The sequence below is a fragment of the Bactrocera neohumeralis genome, chromosome 4, assembly GCF_024586455.1.
Source record: "Bactrocera neohumeralis isolate Rockhampton chromosome 4, APGP_CSIRO_Bneo_wtdbg2-racon-allhic-juicebox.fasta_v2, whole genome shotgun sequence".
Classification (NCBI taxonomy): Eukaryota; Metazoa; Arthropoda; class Insecta; order Diptera; family Tephritidae; genus Bactrocera; species Bactrocera neohumeralis.
In genome coordinates, this window is record NC_065921.1 from 86258288 (window position 1) to 86264287 (window position 6000).

Here is a 6000-nt window from a genome sequence, read left to right on the forward strand (position 1 = left end):
AGCAGAAGTGTTTAAATGTCAAGGAATGACAATATTGCATAAACTTTCGAGCTTAAGGTCGAGTTTTTATTAGGAACAGCGAGGAGCGCCTCATAAGGAATCACCAACTGAGGATATTTTCCTAAGAAATGTGTCGCCAAAACGTTATCCAACTGACTCGCTGACTCAAAAGTGCCTCACTTCCTCAACCAAATAATGTCATCCACCATTATTAATTGATTTAATTTACGGTTTTTAATAGGTGTACTAAGCTGTAGCTCTTTCCTGAGCACTCGCACTACATTTTGTGTCCAGCAGCCTACAGTCTAAGCGCACAAACATGCGTGCGACAGCATTCCGGCAGTAATGCTTGATAACAGCGATTACTTCAATTCTCTGACATATTGTGCGCGATAGTTGTGGCATGCAACACGGTTGGCCGTGCCTTGTGTGTACGAATGGATGTGTTAATCTATAACAACCGTTTGGCGACAATGATGTGCATTTTCTGGCTGAAAGCGTTTGCTGCCACACGCGCTGGCGCTAGCTGAATAAATAGCCTGTTGCAACATGCATATTCATGTACATACATGTGATTGAGTGTACGCCCATGCGTGCGACATTACACTGACAAATGAGTAATGGTTACAAAGGCAGATTTATGGCAAGTCATAATGTGGCAGCAACATTTATCATTGGGTATTTGGCGGCGCGCGCAAGCCAGTGAAAAGGAAGAGGAGCGAGCTGTGCGGCAAGCTATGCCGCATATAGTAAAATTATAACGGCAAAAGCATTAATAATCATATTTTTTCTAACAGAAGTGGTGTTAGTGAATCAGAGCGCCCATTAGATGCATCGAAAAGAATAGCTTAAAACCGAAAGAGGAAGGGGAAATCGAAGTGGCGTTTGAAGTGGCAGGAAAGTAGAACAAGCCGTTACTAGGTACTAGAGGCACGTTCCAGCTATGCTTGGGAAAGTCTACATATTAGCGCTCGACATTATTGCCACACAAAATGACAATAGCGTTGACAACAACAGCAAAAACAAAAAAAAAAAAAAAAACAACAACAAAAATAATAACAACAAAGTACTATGCAACAAATATCAGCAACGAGCACAATAAATCGTTGTACATCAACGAGTATGCCGCTGTGTTGCACAGTTGGCTACTCCTGTGGAAAGGAATTGACAAGTTGCAACCTTACTACCGGCACTTTGAGTTAATTACAAGCGACTTGCTAACATTGTAACTGATGCGAATGCACAAAAAGTCACTATATGTATATTGCTAGAAGCATACATACGAAGTTTAGCTGTGTGTTAGAAGCCCGTTGAAAGAACAAGCAGGCGCATTGTATGTTGCATGCAACCATGCATCTCTTAGGCGTGGTATATACTATATTTGGCAAATATGAACTTTGTACTAGTTTCTTTATTTAATGCGTGTGGCGCGTTATTAAAGTATTACCTCATGCGGCCGCTCTCTCTCTCGCTGACGACCTCTCGTCGGTCAATGTGTGCTTCTGCCCGCTAAACCCATATCAAAGTCTACGCAATGACATTCGTTCGGCTTTTAGAAGCCTTTGGAACTCCAGCAGCTTTCTGCAATTGATCGAGGTAAGAGTATAGACATATGTACATATATACTCACCGCCTCCGAGGACATCATGCTAGGTGTGTTAATTGCTCTTACTATTCACCGCTGTTTTGCTGATGAATCTGCCACTAGTTTCAGTTGTTCCACATACAATTTTATGCTTTGTTCTTTTCGAAGTTGTCAGCAGCATGTTGCAGCAACATGTATTATGCCACAGTACTACACGTAATAACAACGGTGCTGCATATGCTGTCATTTTGTTGCATGTTGGCCTTCAGTGGTATGAAAATTTATAGCAGTCTTTGCTAATAGAGTCACACGATCGCGAAATTTTTCGTCTTTAGCAGTGGTAAGCGAGTTTAAGGGTTGCTGAAAATATCGCTTAGAGAGCAGGAGCCAAAGTCGAGTAGCTATACTCTCAGATTTCTAGCGCTTGGTTGGTTTGGCTCTTCGTCTTTCTGGTGTTTGGTTAGTTCGGTTCCTCTTTCTTCGAAGATTAGGCAGTCATTTTGAATGGATATCTTCAAGTTGCAGATAACTTCCCTGTCCTGAAGCGATCACAAATCATTGGAATCTGAGGAATCTTGCTTTTATTCAGGTTATGGCAAAATAATGGAACTCACATTAGAATTCTCTACAATTTTACTTGTCTTCCACAAACACGATTTGTTTTTGTATATATATAATAAAATTAGTATGAAGCATTCCGCATAACCTAAGTCTGTACTTCAAAATACTTTTATTCACGCCCTTTAACCCGCTGCTGCTTCGAATTCGAAGAACAAAAGCCAAAAACACAAATTTAATGCCACCAACTAAGTGCAAATCGAATCCGAACAATGGCGGCGCAACTTAAAATATTTTAATTATACCAAACTTCCCGCGGAAAAAAGTCGAAATAAATAAATAATAATGCCACACAAAAACCAAGTCAACTCCAAAAAGCGACCGCAAAGCGATAACAAACAAAAAGCTAAACTTTCGGAGATAAATCATTTTGAGCAATGTCAGAATTTTGTGATCTCATGATAAATTTGGTCGTCTCCAGCTGCGAAGCGAAGTGGAGCGCTTGCTGAAGAAGCAGCAAAGCATAAGAAGAAGAGCAGCTCATAAATGGCAAGTGAGCATCGACAGCAGCGCAGCCAGTGTGGCAATACACTGGACGCTGAGCAGGAAGCTGACTTACGCTCCGCATGCCAGCGGCACACCCGCGTGGGCTGCGCGCTGTTTTGTGCCTTTTACCAAATTTGAAACTACTGATCTACAGACGCTGCCGTTAGGCCACAAGCAACAAATTTACACGTGGCTTGTATCGAATGTAATTAGTTCAAATCTCGGATTCCCATACACTTTTTACGCTGCTTCGATTGCTGCTGATTTAATTCAATTCTCTCTTGCCACGCACGAAAGTGTCATTCGCATTTAATGGCGAGCGATTAGAGCGCTGCGCCGTTAATGATTTATGATCGGCGATGTCTGTTTCCGTGGTAATTATTGGCAATTATGACACTGGTATTTCATGGGAAACTTTTTTTGAGGAAAGTGAATATATCTGGTTGAAACAATTTAATAAAAATATTGGTGTATTTAGGGTAAAGGAAAAATAAATCAATTTCGAATCAATCTCTGTTTTTTACTATAAGGAACCTTGAAAAATTTCATTGCTTCTAGGTTATCTTTATTTGACATGTAATTGAAGACGATTTTCGATATATTTAAAACTTTTAGTAAATTCTAATCTAATTTTGACCTTTTTTGGATGAATTTTTTTATCGACCTCTATTATTTTTTTCTTTAGCATACCAGCCGTGGGTCGGTCTGGGCTGAAAACACGAAACTTCGCCAGTTGCCTATAACCTTTAGGGATCATGCCATTTGTAGATTCCTAGCAGAGAAAAGTCGCTATATGCTTGATCCTTCCATTGGTGGCCGCCCTTGCTTCTCTTGTCCACGAATAGGTCTCGAGTCGAAGGAGCTTTTCGATGGAGCATAATCTTCCAAGTGAACGACATGACCGAGCCAGCGCATTCGCTGAATTTTTAGATTTTAGATCCCATACAGTCCGTGGTTCTATCTTCTTCGATACCTATCATTCACGTGGACAGCTTCAAAGATCCTGCAAAGAACAAATTTCTAGAAAGCACCAAGTGATTTCTCATCGCGAGTTGGCACCGTCTATGTTTCTGCGCGGTATAACAGAACGAGTATAATGAGGTACTTATGAAGTGTAATATTTAATCGTAGCGAGGAGACCTGCTTCTAAATTGCTTACCGATCCCAAAGTAGCACCAGTTGGCAAGAGCTACCATATATGCGAGGCTTTCGTGTTCCTTTTATTGGAAGTGCATTTTTACGTGGCGGCTCCAAACCCAGCGGCACAACCTCAGTTGGGGAGAAAGTTTAGTTGATCACTTGCTCCAAGACAGACGTCCGCTTGCATCCGCACCTCCTTGTAATAAAAGACTACAACTCTGTGGAGCTCTTAAACCGATTACCACGGAGTGGTTCTTAAAGGCTACCTATCTCTTAGTCGTGAGATCCAAACGGGTTGGTTAGCGGACCTCGCACAAAGTTGTCACATTTTTCGGGATGTTCGATGCGATGGCAGGGATTGGGATAGAGTATGGTAGCTCAATTGTGGCTGGATGCCCAGAGTAACTATCACACTTCATTTTCACCCCTATCGACCTTTATTGACAAAATAAAACAACTTCTTGAAAAATACACTGAAAGAGATTTCTGAACTAATGGAATACATTTTTAGGAAAATGAGAGGATTCAATTAATGAAATGGCTCAAGAGAGCTTCAGTGGTGTGCTCGAAGTCGTTGACCTCCTTCACATCTACGTCACACCACTTTCGAACCTTAATTTTTCTTCAATTAAGAAGAAACTAAGATGTCTGTGGAATAAACTCGATCAATAAATACATATATATTATGCACATTTCGCTTAGTACATAGAACAGTGAGTGGTTTCAAGTTTCCAAGGTTTTCTGTTTCACAAATTGAATAGAATTTCAAAAAAAAATCGCTTCACAGCTGTTATCTCACTTGGAATTCCCTGGATTTTTGTTTAAGTTACGATTTCTCGTGGACTAAACCATATTTCCAAAAACTAAAACAACAACACTTTAGCTCAAACATGTAAAACTACTTTATCAGCTATAAAGTATATAAAATATAGCTTTCTGCTATTCATCGGCACATTACATTTCGTCTCAACGCTGCGCATGCGTAGAATGAGAAATCAAAATTCTGCCGTTAATGATTACTTTAATGACGCTGGCGTTACGAATTTTGCCAGCATGAAGTACATAGCACATATAAAAATGCTAGAAGCAACAACAACAAATCTACGTAACATGCGAGCCAACCCCACCTCTCCCGCAGGGTCAAAACTTCGGGCACTTGACGGAATGCCAAGAAGCGTGATATAAAAGTTAAAAACGCCATGCGCTTGTGTGTTGTGTGTGTGTGTGTGTGGAAAATTAAACAATAAGTAATAACAAGCAATAAGATGAACTAATCTTGCGTAGAAATTGTTTATAGAATAAGTCATTACCGGCAAAAAAGTAGCCGAAAAGAGTAGCCATAGACGTGGTAGTGGCTAATAGCGGCGCTGTAGTCGAGTTGCTTAGCGGAAGAACAAGAAAGCGAAACAGCGGGTGAGCGCGACGCGGCTTAAATCGAAAAATACGCCAAACAATAGAAAAATCATTAATTAAATTTTTTTTCAAAAAACTGGCCGTGTACGATACAAGCGGTGGCAGACGCGGCGGCAGACAGTAGAGCGGAGAATATTTTTTCCATATCAGCAAAAGTTTTTTTTTTCATGCTCTTAGCCTGTTCACTGGAGCAAGTTGGGGCTCAATTTTGGAAGTCGAAATTTTTATTGTTGTCCAAGGTAATGAAAGTATTTAACAAGCAATGAAAGCACATAAAGCTGAGTCTGCTAATAAAGAAAAGAGAAAGATTAGTTGGAGCGAAAAAATCACTCGGCTGTGAATATTGAAAAATGTTTATGCGTTTACAAACTAATTATTCAAAGTTTTGGGCTTATATTTGTATTTCGAAATCGCTGAAGGCACAAGTTGTACGGAGCACAGTGCTGTGGCGGCCTTTGCGCATGCGCAGCGCGCACAAAAAACACGCTGAGAAAACGAAGTCATTATTGGAAAATTATTATTGGCACAGCGTGGCGCCGCACTGGCTCAGATATACCCTTACCTTGTAATAACTGTTGCGCTCTCTATATCGAACGTTCACTCTCTCTAAAATCTGGCTGCCTGTCAGTTCGATGTTTTCAGGTGTCAAACCGTTGAATGGTGGCCAGCTCGGCTCATTTATCAAAAATAATGATTTTTTTGAAAAATTACTTTATTAGAGCGCCGCTTTCGGCTAGCAGCCTATACGCTCGACTCCA